Source organism: Hevea brasiliensis, chromosome 17 (assembly GCF_030052815.1).
Source record: "Hevea brasiliensis isolate MT/VB/25A 57/8 chromosome 17, ASM3005281v1, whole genome shotgun sequence".
Taxonomy (NCBI): domain Eukaryota; kingdom Viridiplantae; phylum Streptophyta; class Magnoliopsida; order Malpighiales; family Euphorbiaceae; genus Hevea; species Hevea brasiliensis.
Genome location: NC_079509.1, coordinates 12,985,688 through 13,001,822, shown reverse-complemented (window position 1 = coordinate 13,001,822; position 16,135 = coordinate 12,985,688). Strand labels below are relative to the sequence as shown.

Genomic DNA, 16,135 nt, shown 5'->3' with positions numbered 1-16,135 from the left:
AAATTTAATATTATATCAAATATTAAAGTATTAGTATTATTAAATGAGATTTTTAAATTATTATTATTATTATTATTATTATTATTATTATTATTATTATTATTATTATTATTATTATTATTATTATTGATGTTGTTGTATTTTATTTTAAAATTTGATTTAAAATAATTAAAGTATTATTGGACCCTATTGAAAAGAATTTTAGACCTAATTGAAAAATTTACAAAACTTTAGGGTTTTATATGTAATTAAAAGTTATATATAAAAAACTCAGCGACTCTTTCTCTCTCTCTCTCTCTCTCTCTCTCTCTCTCTCATCACCTTCCTCCTCCTCTTTTTCTTAGGGCCAATGAGTTCCCAACCACCGAAGACACCCGGAGAGGAGCCCCACCACCCAGGCAACACTGGCAAGCCATCTACCGACCGAAGCAGCACTAGCAGCAGCACAAATAGTGGGGTTTTCTCCTTCAACTTGCGTGTAGGGGAGAGAACTTCCAAGCATGATTCTAGCTTCGTCCGAAGTCCGATCAAGATGTTTGTAGTGGCATTGGAAAGCTTATTTTATGAGCTTTCTTTTGGCACTAATTTCACATGCTTTGGTGGCCGGATAAGTGAGATCAAGGGGAGAGAAGTTTCGGGTTTTCATGGTTTTCCAGCTAGATCTCGGCCAACCTAGTCAGTTTGGACGATCGGAACTAGAGATTGTGATTTACACTCCTTAAGCTTTGTTTGACACCAATTATGCATTGATCGGAGATCGGACAAAGAAGATGCTCATCGAACGGCCTAAACTAAATTAGCTGATATTAAATGATCAAAGCATAGTTTTGATGAACCGTCAGCGGATTCGTCACCAGCAGCTCATTGGCATCCCAAATATGCACTCGGATCGACGATAGCTCACCAACACTTGGGATCAAGTTTTCGGCCTGATCCGGATACCCAGCAGTCCGTCTTGGAATGTAGTCAACATTATAGTTAATCCCAACATTTATAGACGTTCTGGATATGTTGCAGATAACATAATTTGCAAAGATAAACCTGAACTCAACTTGTACAGTTTTTATCTAGTTCTAAGCTAGCTGATAAAGTTGTAAAATATTCTTGGCATATTAAAAATAATTTGTATGGACTTAAAGATGATGTGAAGGATCCAAAGAACATCATTTGAATTTTCGGAAGGCATTTGATAATTAATTAGACAGCAGTAAAGTTTAGGAACCTGAATTGAATATAGAAAATTGGACCTAGATTAGGTTTCTTGTAGGCCCTGGATGGGTTTGTGTTTACTGTTGTGGGCTTGAGGCCCTGTGTGTTGTGTTTTGTTTGAGTTTTCTTATAGGGAATTAGGTCCAATTTTAGGAAAGACTCTATCGAAATTTCAGCAATACCTTAGGATTAATTTCTTGTTTCTTAGATATATTTAAATTATTTTGTCAATCCGTTAATAGAGGTTAGTGTGCTTGTATAGGTGTTTGGGCCGACCGTCTTCTTATCTCTAGCAGGACTAGCTGCAATCAGGTTAACCAATCTGTTAATTAGATATTGGTTATTTATATAATTTTAATATTATTTATATTTATAATTTTAATATTTACATGCTTAGTTAAATAAATTAGGAGCATTTTTATTATTGCATATTTATTTGTTGATAATTACTTGTGTTTACCACCCTGAAGATAATGTGGAGCTGTATATATTATATATGACATATGATGTATATGAATTGGATAGGTAGTCGCGACTTAAGCTAGTCTCACTGGAATCGGTCCTTATCAATATAAAAGGTCAGGTGAGGCACGGCTTTGAGTTAATATTGGTGGCTCTAAGACTTGAATTTAAGCAAAAGTCTGGCTTGAGTTAAGCTCATTTGTGGGATTTGGATTGAGAGAGTTGTATAGGGGATCAACTCTCATAATTATGCATTAATGTGATACACTGAGTGTATGAGTAGCTCCAAATAATCTTTTTGTGCATATATTAGGTGAATTGTTTGTTATATGTGTTGAAAGTGCATTTTATGGTAGAATTGCATTAGCTTTAGGTAGTTGTAGAAATTGCATATATAATAAATATCTAAACTCGCTAAGTCGAATACTCACTTCTGTTTAATAATTTTTCCCCACGTTGCAGTAGTAGTAATTTTCTTTAGTCTAACCTACACTATTTTTTCGCAGGGTACAATACTGTTAACTAGGAACTTTTATTTATTTATTAATTTATTTAATTATTTATTTATTTTATTCTCAGAACTCCGCTGTGACACTATATTATAAATATATGGTATTAATTAATGAAAAATTAAATAGTTTATGTATGCTAGTATCAGATTTAAGTTGAGCTCTCCTAGTTATGATTTCTGATGATTATTGGTTTGAGTTAACCCAAATTGATTTATAATATTTTATTTTATTTTATTTTATTTTATTTTATTTTATTTTATTTTATTTTTGTTCTATATATTAGGCCTCGAATTTAGTTCTGATTATGGATTTGGGAATAGTACGACTTACTATGGGTCTCAAAGGCTTTATACCTACCCAAATTCTAGTGTCAATCCGACTTATAGAATCGAGTCATGATAGTTTCAAACTCTATTGTTGTTGAATTGTTGGCTATCAAGAAGGCCTTAGAGTTAGCAATATCCATGCTCCAATTTTGCAGCTTTGCTTCCTGTGTTTTTATTGAGTTAGATTCCATGAATGCAATTTCATGGGTTTTGCATTCGAATTCTGCCCCTTGGCAATTTGGTTCATCTATTAATTTCATTGTTTAATGTATAAATGCTCTACCTCCACTTATATTGTTTGTCACATTCTTCGTGAGGCAAACTTTATTACCAATGCATTGGCGAAGCAAGGACTAGCTCATGGAGAAGATTTTGTGGATTTTTTTTTTTTTTTTTTTTTTTTGTTGTTAGCAATTGGGCTTGGTGCTTGAGCTTCTGTGTTGGGCAATGATTGTTTGTGTGTGTTTTTAGCAGCATCGCCTTTTTAACGGGGAACATGTTGATTCTCATGAACATTGCTCTGGTATTTCTTTTTGCTTCACTAGTTGGTTGCTTTCCTTCTTTCCGGTCTAGTCTTCTCTAAGCCTGTTTGGCAATATTAGCTGTTAGCTATTTTAATAATTATTAATTATTTTACTAGCTATTAACTGTTAGATATTAGCTGTTACTGGTTAGCTATTTATATAATTACTATAGTAGAAGTGTTCGATAAAAATAGTTATTAGATTAGCTATAAAATATGAAAATAGTGATAAAATTATGTTGACCTTAGTCAAAATGCTCCCTCAATCTCTAAAGCTAAGGGAAGATAGTTTTTCATGAACCACTCCCTCAACCTCTAAAAGCTAATATAAATACTGTATCACCAAACAATATAAATAAGAGATGTAGTGTTTTAATTCTGATCAAAATGTTAAACGCTACTTTAAAAGTTATTGCCGGACAGAGTCTTTGAGAGTTTTTCATCATCATTACAAATTTAATTATCTAGATACAACTACATGGGGTTAAACCTAGTAGTCCCGGAGACTTTTCTTAGTAGTTTCCACTCTTTTCCATTTATAAAATTTATTTGCTTATTAAAAAAAAAAAAAGTCTAGCGTTGTTGACCCTCAATAGCCCCTTGTGGGATCCTTTGACTTGTTAATGAACACGTATTCTTTCACTATTTTGTGGTCAACCTATTCCTTCGTGAAATAGCAATGAAAGAAGAAGCTTAAAGCAAAGGTGAAAAGAAAGAGAACTAGCTAGTAATTAACAACAGCAGAAACTTAAAGCAAGGTCAAAATAATCATGCTCTAGACTCATTATATGGTACGTTAATTTGTTGATGCTTAGTTTTGAGATGATTATCGACAAATCCCAGTTGGGACATGATCTTGGATCATTATTGGAAGGCTTCCAAGCATGATTCAAAAAGCCAACATATGAGACATTAGCAATCATATGATGGATTAACAAAAAAATAAAATAAAATTCAGAATTAATATATAATTTTTTTTTAATTGAACATTATTGAATGACTATTGGTCATTAATTGACAAATCATTTCATTATCATCATTACTATTTAACTTGTAATTTAACCAAACAAACTCTTTTCGCAGATCAAGTTGGACCCATTCACTGCACCATGTCTCTCTATATTTATATTTATATATTTTTTTGTTTAAAAGTGACAAAGCATGCATGTTCATCTTTTAAAAAAATTATTATGTTCATGTCTACTTATCAATTGTTTAATTTTTAGCTAGAAATGTTTGAGCCTTTAGTTATATATGGGAAAGAGTTTAATTAATTAATCCACTTTTCAAACAAACTAATTAATTAATTAAATGGCTTTAAAGTTAAAAATTTAAATTGAATAATTGAGATTTTATATATATATATATATATATATATATATATATATATATATATATATATATATATATATATATATATATATATATATATATGTACATTAAAAAAATCATAAAGTTAGGGCAAATAAAAATGTGAACAGGAAAGTTTATAGTATGATTGAATAAGAAAATAATTGGATATATTTTTTTGGATTGATTTCATTTGGATTGAAATTCAAACTAAACACCAACAAAAACTTATTCATTTTTGTAGATACTATTTTAGTATATATGATAGTTGTTATTAGACTCACTTCCCCATTAACAAAGCACCCCATGCTGCTCATAATTTTGTTGAACAGCAAATCAACAATCATCATTTTAATAATCCACTGCATTCAATGTATCATAAAAATCCTACCTTTTTCTTCAATGAAAATGGAAGACAATGAAGTTGCTTCTCTGTCATCTCTTCACAGGAGTAGTAATCCTTTTTCCCAGCAGCCTTAGAGTACAATTAATCGCACCTCCCCACCCAAGAAAAAATAAAACAATGCAATAATTGTTCTTTAATACTTAAGCCTTATAACTCAAGCAAATGCAAATGAAGATAGCCAGAGAGCATCATTAATTGTTTCTCGTAACCATAATAACAGTAATTAATAGGAGTTTCTAAGCCTGCTCTGAGCATATGATTAATCGGAATTCAGCTGTGCTACAAAATCCATTGAGTTGTAGCTGCAGTTTTAACTAATTCAACACTTGGGAGAATACTGAGGCTTTGTAACAACTCTTTGGACATAACATATGATGATTCTGGACTCAAAATTTTCAGTTTCATTCATGGAAAACCTTGACTGGATCTTGAAGGGTAAGACCAATTAAGGAAGGTATCATGGGCTGATGATAATTAGTCCATCTGATTAGTAAGTTAATTAATAATTTGAGCCAGTAATAACTCGGCCCATACAAAGACTAACAAAAGAGAACTTTGTTAGGGAAAGGACAGATATGGGGCAGTATTTGTCTAATGAGTAGCCCTGCTAATGATCCCATAGAAGGGCAAAGGTCCCATTTGCCATGTCCAGTAAGAAACATCATGCAGTTTCAAGGAGGTTTGAGAGGGAGATAACAGTCATGGTAGGAGCTACATGTTTGCAGAATCAGCTATCAAGATGGGGGGCAAAATCAGGTCTTCACTGATTGCTCTCACATGATTCACCCTAGCAGGGGACCCCTTTTTCTTTAATAGGGCCATTTATAAATTTACAACTGTATGTTACAAATACAACCGAGAATATATTAATTCAATGAATTTTTGATAACTTTTCTTAAGATAATTCAGTGTGTTCAATACTACATCCATTTATTGAAATCTAAAATTTTATCAAATTCTAATTTAATTGATTGATTTTTTTTTTTTTTTGCTAATTCTATTTTAGTTCTTTCTAACTTCAAATAAATTTCATTTTTAAAAAAATAAAAATAATTATAATTGTTTATTATTAATTTTTTTATAAGTAATTTATTTCAAATGATAAAATATTGACCATCCAACATATGGCTACTCCACCCTGCCTAAGCCTAAGCTTTTATTTGGAGGAGCTTTTTTTAAAATTTAGAAATCTTGAAAAGATTTTTTTAAAGTATGATTTTTAGAAATTTTTAAAAATTTACAAAAACATTTATTTTTCAACTTATCAAATTGATAGATTAACAAGATTTTTCTTTAAAACCTCCACATACCTTAGAAAAAAAAAATCTTTTTTTTAAACACTAAAAAGTTATGAAAATTTGAAAATTATAAAAAATTTTACTTTAAAAAATTTTATTTTATAAAACCTTATTTTACTCTATCTCCTCTTAAACGAAGTAAGGCTTCTCCTCCTCCTTCTATTTACTTGTTTTTTTCCCTGAAATGCAATGACTCTATCTCATGCATGTTAGGTTTCTTTTTTTCATTTAGGTTTTTCTTTTTCTTAAGCAAATTTCTTTTTATTTACTCATTTCGTCCACTGTTGTCCATAGTTTTTTAAATTTTATCTTATCTAAAAATTATTTGTGATTTTAAGAAAATTAAGAAATATTAATTAATTTTTTCTGATTTTACTATTATCTCTATAAAATAAAATAATTATTTCTATAATTTCTTAAAATTTATCTTATTAATTTTTTTCTCCTTAATAAAATAAAAAAAAAATAATTTAAATAAATTAAAAAATATTTTTTATAATTTAAATGATTTAATTGTTATCTTAATTACTATGCAAAAACTTTTTAAGTAGTTGTTTGGGGTTCCAGGACGACCCTAATGTCATCAATCAATACAACATTTTGTTATGCATGTAAGGTTTGAAAGGCCGGTCACATGATGGCATTAGGCAGTGGGTTGGGCCAACCTTTTACGTGTGGAAACGAAATCATGCACAAATCCAATCCAATTAGATCCAACATAATCCCCCGTTGTTTGAGACGACGAGAGTTACAGGCAAATCCTATACGTATCTCCAACTTATTTTTAACCCAAGCCTCAAGGCAAATTGTCTTATGTCTTCGACTATGGATTAGTGTTGTTAAATTCGACACCTAATCAAAATATTTAAATTGTTGAGTGAGTAATTCAATTTGTACATCAAATCAATAATTCAATCAGTGAATAATTGAAAATGATTTATTTATATATATATATATATATAATTATTTTTTTATATTTAATTGATTACATTTAGAACAAAGAAAATATCATCCACAACAAAGAAAATATCATCCGCTATCTTATATATATGTGAAAAACATATAAAACAAAAATGTAATTTGATAGAGATGAGAAGATCCAGACAATAAAGCAGGAATCTAACAGGAAGAGCTGAAAATATTTCTGTTTTCTTACACAAGTCATTGATGTTCCCTAAATGTTCAACAAGCCCAAGTGCCTCTGAGGCAATAAAATATATCAGACCAAGAAGTACTTTTCATGTTATACCGCCAAGGGTTGGCTTTACAACACCATAGCCCATGGAGACAATATCAAAAGCAGGAAGCGAGATAAGGTCTTCTTCACAGTCCTAAAGGTGACAGCCCGCAGTGTAAAACCCATCAGCCTTGATCCAGTTGAATTAAAATGGGCATATTCAAAATACCATATAGCCATTTCACACATTCCCAATGCAATGACGGCTGTGATGTGGTAGCGCAATTGTTTGACATCCTTGCATATTCAAAATACCATACAGCCATTTCACACATTCCTAATGCAATGACTGCTGTGATGTGGTAGCGCAATTGTATGACATCCTTACAGAATTCAACAAACCTTAAGAACCAGAATAGTACTAGTGCAAGCTAAGCCAGACATGATTCCATAAAATGTCGTTAGAGGCTCTCTTGATCAAGACACCCTTAAGTTTTGGATTGCAAAACCCGAAATAAAGGTAGATGTTGCAGCCGCACTGATTTTCCTTCTCTTGACTTCTAGCTCCAAACGCTTCTTACTAGACAAGGAGGCCCCAGAAGAATCTGGAAAGATTGAAGTTGCACTAATTAATGCTCGCTTGTCCTTTCTATTTTTCTCGAACTTGGAAGAGAACTTCACATTTGCTGCAGCTGCAGAATCTTCTTTAGTAGTTGGAAGCAGCCTTATGCCAAGTCCCATTTTCCTTGAAATGACCTCTTCTTCGGCAACTCTTTTCTTTTGACTTCTAAGTCGGGCTCGAAGAGCCTTGTTAAGAGCATAGTCATCTGAATGCCTGGCATCAGATATTCGTTGAAGCAGAACTAGCACTGGCTCAGCCTCTTTCTTCTTCTGTAGATCCTCTTCCTGATGTTCAAGACTATAAAATGGATCCGCTAAACTTACCCCTCTCTGGCAAACAAAGAATTGAATCAAAATGTTTGTTCAAGAAAATCCAAAACAATACTGTTGATCAAAAGAGAAGAGAATCAAAGAACTAAAACTTCATAAGAGTGAATAGCAACATTCATCTGCAGGAAGTGCAAATGTTTCTGCAACCTCAACATCGAACTCCTCAGTCTTTCGTTGAGCCCCACCGATAATCACATATTCACAATTTTTTGGATCTGTCTGAATAACAATTTCATGTTTGCAGCATGCAGATTTCATGGTGAAGCTCCATATCTGAAGGAAGTAAGAAGACACATAAGAAATTTAGTTTACAAATAGGAAAAAAAAATTCCATAGTATAAATAAGTGCCAAACAGGATTAAAACACGAGCTCTGCAATTGGCTAGGGGGCAAAATTGATTAGCAGATAAACTTACCGATGGACTAAAACCATGTACAAGATACAAGTAGTCAGGACTACTGTACGTGTGTGAAGCACGCGTGTCAATGAGCATGCAAGTCCACAGTTTCACTTCAAAGCAGCACAACAATATTTTCCCATTGGACAAAATCAAGTTTAAGCAGAAAAGTCACTATTATCCTTCAATTAAACATGTACGAAGCCATCACTGGACATTCATTTAAACATGTACAAAGCCATCACTGGACATTCATTTAAACATGTACGAAGCCATCACAGTACATTCTCCCATCACATACATCTAGCTTTCTATCTTTGAAGTGTTGGTAACGTATGTTAATCAGTTGTTTAACATACCTTTGTAGAATGATAGCTCCCCACTTGCTTTTTCTCTGCATTGAACCGAACACCCTTTGCAATCATAGAATTGCAACCACCACACCATACATTGAATGGCATCTCGAACCTGTAAGCAAGAAAGTATATCAGACTGGTGCTACAGTAAGTAGTAGAGAAAAAAAACCTTAACATTTATTTAGTCTTTTAATTCCAGTATTCATTTTTAGACTAGCTGCTAGCAATTGAGAAAGGCTCCAATTATAAACTTTTTCTTTATATGCTTCTATTGTTAAGAACTTAATTAAGAAGATCCATTGACTTGGCATTGGCAAAATAAAAATAAAAAATAAAAAATAAACAAGCTGCTCTAATTTGCATTTCTCAAGCCGTCACCACAAAGCCACCATTACACTACCTTGCTCTGAAGGATAAAATATTTTTGAAGTTATGAAATGAATTATTATATTTGCATGAAACACTATCAAGCTCTCATTAGCTTCCTTTCTTTCGAGCAAAATTTTCCATTTCAATATAATCGTCCTAATTTTGATAAATTCACCACTTATTGCAATTGTTCAGGAAATTTGATAAACAGTTGTAATGAATATCATCAGTATAGAGGGATCTTCTGATTAAATAGATTCAACAAACTAAAAATAATTTTTTAGTAAGAAAGTTAACCAAGGATGTGTTATTATGGCCAGCCAACTACCATTACCAAGGATCTTTTGTTATTAGTTGCCTATGGTATTCACTACCTAAGCCTTCTAGAGCTAGCCAACTACCATTACCAGATGGCAATTTTTTCGATAGAAATATTTTAAGACAAACCACAGTTCAACCTTTTAATACAATGTAAGAGATCTCATACCTGCTTATCAAAATGCCCTGGTCTATCTTTTTTGCTCTCTCCCTGAGAGCATGCTGGCCATGAAACTTGTTCAAAGAACCCTGAAAAGAAAAGGAAAATTTAGAATCTCACTTTTCCAATAGATACTGAAGCAAAATAAACTAGTTCACAATATGAAAGGGTAAATTTTACGAGATCATACCTGTTTTGGAGTCCATTATGAGGGGTAGTAGAAATTATCAGCTCTTGCTGCTGCTAAAGAAGACTGCAAAATGTCCAGAAAAAATGAGTTAGAATCGAGTAGGTATTTATAGGGTTGTGGGAGAGAGGTGTGATATGGTTTAAAGTCTTAGGGTGATAAGATTAACCAATAGAATTTGGGTGTGATTGGGATATGGGTGATATATTCTAACCAAAGAGAGTGAAAGGAGGTGATACTAATAGATAATGAGGAAGATGTGTGGTAAAGTTAAAGGGGTGACACTAATAGGGAGTGAAGAAGAGGTGTGGTAGGGTTTGGAGTAAGGTTGGGATAGAGCAATTTGGGTAGAACTGGGATGTGAGTGAGGTGTTCTAAAGGGTAGGGGGCGGCACCACTGGAGCCAATGGGGAGAGAGAGTTTGTATGGGAGGGGGATAGCGAAAAAAATATTTTTTTATTTTAATTTTTAAAAAATAAATTAAATTGGTCTATTTAAAATTTCTAATTAAACTTTTTTATGTCCAATTAAACTTAATTAGGTCTATTTAAGAACTATCCATATTAAATTTTAACAAAACAAAATTTTATTTAAATTTAAAAAAACATATTATTATTTTTTTTTCAAGATCATGCCACGAAATTAATAATTCAGCTCCATGTCTCCAATTATATCTTACAATCATATGATTTTTCATCATCGGGTTTCTCACAGCCTCAATGCATATACTCATAACAAAATAAGGGTATACACACTAAAGTAATATATATTAAAAATTCTATTTTATTTTTTTTATTTATAACATTTCAATTGACTAAAATTAGGCAACTTATTAATTTTATTTTCTTATAACTTTTTGAATAACTTTAATTAGAAGTAAAATACACTCATACTAATGAATAACTAAATTTAATTGGCTATTGAAAATAATATGTGACGATAATATTATATTGTATAAAAAAATTAAAATAAAATTATATAAAAAATTTTAAATCATGAGTTTATATAAAAATTAATTTTATATAAATGTGATGGAGGGGGAACATTGACTTTGTAAAAAATACCATTTATTTTTTAAATTAATTATAATTATATTTTTATTATTTAAATTAATTATAATATTTATATAAATTTAAAAGTATTAATTTTAAAGGTCATATAAATTTAAAATTCTTATTTCTAACAATATTTAACTTCTATTAGATATAAAATTTTATAAGAACTAATTAATTAAAATAAAAAATTAATAATTGAAAAATAAAAATATAATTAATCTATAATTTATATAATATATAAATGTGAGAGGCGGGAAACATGGGGTTTGCCCAAAATACCTATAGTAATTTAGTTTTATAACAATAAAGTATTAAATTTAATTATTATATAATTTAAAATTAATATAACTAATAAAAAAAAGTAAATGTAATTAAATATTGAAAACTAAAAGTATTTTTAAAATAGGTAGAATTCTCTTTATATTTTTTATGATATCAAAAAATTAAAAAAGTAAGCTATAAAAATTGTTGAAAAAATATGTTAAAATTTTTTAAAAAAGTAATTAAGTTAATGAAATCGTTGAAAAAAAAAATTGCTGAATCAATTTAATTCAAAAATTCAGTTTTTTTCTTTTAAATTTGATTTGATTTGATTTTGAATTGTAAAAAAATTATTCTATCTGATTTGATTTTATGAGAAAATCAATAGAATCAAACTAAATAATTTATTTTTTAATTATTTATTACGTAGTTGTAAATTAGAATTAAAAATAAAAATATAATTGAAATTACGTCTAAAATAAGTGAAAATTAAGTAAATGGAGCTCAAATAGATAAATAAAATAAAATTAAATCGAATTAATTTGGTTCGATTTAATTTAATTTTTTTTAAATTTGATTTGATATGCTAAATTTTAATTTATTGGTTCGATTTGATTTTTCTATCTATTTCAACTGATTCAGTTTTATCTGTTAAAATTTTGATCTATTTAAATTTTTAGTTTTTCATACAAAACCAAATCAGACCAACCGATGCTCAGTCTTATCCCTCTCTTTTTGTCACTCTCACCCCCTCTTCTTCATGTCTCTCCATCTCTGTGTTGAAGGAAGAACATGAGCATCAACTGAAGTACTAAAGATAAAAATGATTCAGACCTCAAAAAACTAATCCCCATGCGCCATGTCTATCTCCTCCTTACAGCCTGTTTGGATAGAAGGAAGAGGGAGAGAAAATAAAATAAATAAATAAAATAAATTATTATTTTTCTTTTCTTTATTTAAAAATAAAAGAAAATTAAAAAAATAATTTTTATTTTTTTTATTATTTTTTCTCCCATTTAAAAAAAATAATAACAAAAGGATTATTTTATATATTAAAATTATTAAATTATTATTTTAAAAAAAAAATTTAAATATATAAATAAATTTACCTTATTTTACTTCTTTTCCTTTGTTAAAAAAAAAATATTATTTATTTTCTACTCTTTATTTTCCTTCCCTTGAAAAACTTCCCAGATATAGTGTTAATGCCACCGCCATCAATAGTCAACTTAAAAGAAGAAAAGAAATCCTAACTTGGACCCCTAAAAGCCGATGCAAGTTTTAAAATACCACAACTAGACCAAACGCTGAGTCTACTTTTCCTGTCACCATCAGTTTTTTGCCTTTACAATCTGTCTTCACTAGCACTGTCTACGGCAACTGGATGACCTTGGTGTCATCTTGTCTCACCGTCACTATGTTAAGTTTAGAAGAAGCGTTAGTTAAATTTTAATTTATTTAATTTAAATTTATATAAGTGGTTTAAATTATTTTATTTATTAAAATAATTTAATTAAATTATTTATATTTATTATTTTAAATTTATATCTTTCTAAAGTGAAATTTATAATCCGAACACACTAACAGCGCTGTCTACAACAACAGATCACTTACAATGGTTTTACGCTAAGAAAAGCGGTGAGGAAGAGGAGTGGCGCAGTGGAAATGGAAAAGATATGGGGAGGAGGGGGACAGAGTTGATGAGAGTGATAAGACTGCAATGAAATGAAGATGTCCTAAAGCTAAATTTGTGATCCCATAGGGAGTTGCCACGTAAAACATCCAGCTGGCATTGTTGTGAGTGCACAATTGTTTGTTTGGGCAAAGGAAGGGATGATGGGTTGCGGTGCTAATTTTAACTTTTAAATTTGTTGCACAATTTGCTTAATGAATTTGTTTTTTTATGAGATTTGGTTAATTATAAATTTAAAATATATAATATATAATAAAATTTATTATATTTATATATTAAATTTATAACAAACTGAATTTAATAACTTAATAAAAAATTGCACGACAGCAATAATAAAGCTGCAGCTGCTCAAAGTTTTCTTTGCAAGGGCCACCTCAAGAAAAGCTTTTTGGCTGAGACCCCAGTGGAGTGATGTTCTAAAAGATGAACACTGTGTTTGGATACGTGAAAAAAGCGAGAAAAAAAAATCAGAAAAAAATAATTTAAAAAAATATTTTTTTATTTAGATAAGAGAAAGAAAATAAAAAAAAATAAATTATATATTTTTTTAATTATTTTTAGAAAATAAAAAATTAAAGAAAAAAAATTTAAATTTGTATTATCTATCTTTTATTTTTTATGTTAATTTTTACTTTTTCTTTTTTATTTTTTACACATTCAAATACAAAGAGAAAAAATAAAAAAAATAAAAAATATTTTCTTTTTTTTTTATTTTCTTTTCTCTCTCAAAATTTATCTAAACATTGTGTAAGAATCCCGTAAAAAAGATAGAATTGAGTGATTTAGGATCTGAGTCGGTCTAATTTCGGGTGAGTTCTGATTTTTCAAAGTCAAAATTTGAGAATTCATTTCTTTTGATAATTTTTGTAAAAATTTTAATTTCTAAGTTTTTGTTCATAATTTTCAAAGTTTTAAATTAAAAAATAAATAAACTCCAGTCATTCCCTTTTGTTTTTTTCAAATAGATTGAAAGCTGTGTGGCGTTCACATGTCTAGTACAAACAACCACAAATCATGATTGAGTTAGTACAAATTCTGATATGGCCCAAGGAAACCAGGCCTTCAGCATTTAGTATGAATCTGGCTATTTTTCTCTTATTCCTTTCTTTTATTTATCACTAAATATCAAATCAAACATGTTTTCTCTCCCTGTCGTTTATTTATACGTCTATTCATTATTAATCACTACATCTATTTATTTAAATTTTTATTTTATTAAAAATTATTTATTATATTTAAAAAATTAAATAGTATTAATTAATTTTTTTAATTTTATTCTTTATTTTTTTAAATATAATAAATATTTATATAAAAAATAACTAATCAAAATCAAAAATAATTTAATAAACTATTAATATATTTTTATAAGAATAAAATTATTTTTTTAATTATTAGATAAAAATAATATTAAAGAAAGATAGATGATACTATTAATAATATAATAAACGTTAAAAAGTGAGTGTCACTGAAATCGGTGGCCTAATAATTGCACAAAGACGGTGCTTTTTAAAAACAAAAAAAAAAATTATTTTTTTAATGGTCAAAAAAACCCTTAATCTAATTATTAAATTACTACTTGAATTCTATTTTTTTGGTGGGATTCTAATTCTATTTGAATTGGAATTAAATTAATGTGTTTTTAAAAATGATATTTAATTAAATATATTTTTTATTTTCATTTGAATTTTATTTATAATAATACATCTATTTGGTTTGTTTATAAGAATGATATTTAATTAAATATATTCTATTGAGTTTATTATTAATTATAATACAATTTCTATTTGATTTATTTAAATTTATTTCTAATAATATATTGATTTAATTTTAACTAATGTGTCTATATTAAAAAAAAATTTGTGTATTTTTTCATTATTTTCATTATTGTTCTTATGCAATCAATAATTTATTATGCAATATTTATTAATCTATTGTATTTTATTGTTTAAGGTATACAATCTTTTTTATTTTATGTATTGTAGTTCAAAATTAATTGATCCACACCAAGTGAATTGCAGTCCTACTCAACTCAAAACTACAAAATGTGTTAATTTTTTTAAACTCATATCTATTGAGATAGAATTGTATATAATGGAAATTTAATGGGTAATTGCCCTCCTATTTTTAGTTTGTTGTTAGTTTATTAATTAAATATTATACATGAAAAATATTTTTCGTTATTTGATTACACTGTTAAAATAACGATATGTGTTTATATCATGTATGTATACATTTCAATAAAATTATTAAAATTTATAAAATAAAAAATAATTTTCTTTTTTGAAAATAAAAAGTCATTTTTCTTAAAAAATAACTTAATTTTTCATTTGATCAATAAAATATTTTCTATTAATTCATTTTCCTAAATGACTCAAACACTAAAAAGTACAGAAAGTATTTTGTAAAAAAATATTTTCCGTGGAACAAACGAAGTTTAAAACTCTAAATTTAATTAATTAAATGAAATTTAACATTTTTTTAATGATATATGAATTCATAATAAGAAGTTTATATAAAAATATTTAATTTTATTTATTATTAATTTTTTTCTTATATTTATGAGATATAAAAATTATAAATATATAATTATATTTTAATATTTTAAAAAGTAAAATAAAATATTATTTTATAAAATTTATTATATAAGTATGAAAATGAGAGATATATTAGAATAAAAAAAATGCAATTATTTAATTATTTATGTTGATTGTGAATTCAAGAAAAGAAAATTACTCCTATTAATTAATTGGGTCATACCAATTTGTTAACTAATCTAGTATGTATTTTTACCAAACACTTCTAATCACTTTATAATCAGTTAACCATTAACCATTGATAACTATCAAAATAATTAATTAGAATAATTAATATTGTTAAACAGGATTTTAAAATAAAAGGATTAAAAAACAATTTTTATGACTAAATTATAAAAAATGGAAAAAAAATATATAATTTGGAGATTATAATGGGAAAAAAAAGAAATTAAAAAAAAAATTTTTTTTTTTTTTTTTTTTTTTTTTAGGAAAATTGCATTCATCATTCAGACCTTTTAAAAGAATATGGATGGAAAAGAGGTCTACTTTATCAGTTTACAAATAGATTCATAAAAATTATATAATAGAGT

At 28.2% G+C, this 16,135-nt stretch overlaps 1 pseudogene; it reads right to left on the bottom strand.

Moving 5' to 3' along the window:
- Nucleotides 1-7,140: 7,140 nt before the first annotated feature.
- Nucleotides 7,141-12,090, bottom strand: LOC110651964 (uncharacterized; annotated as a pseudogene).
- Nucleotides 12,091-16,135: the final 4,045 nt, after the last annotated feature.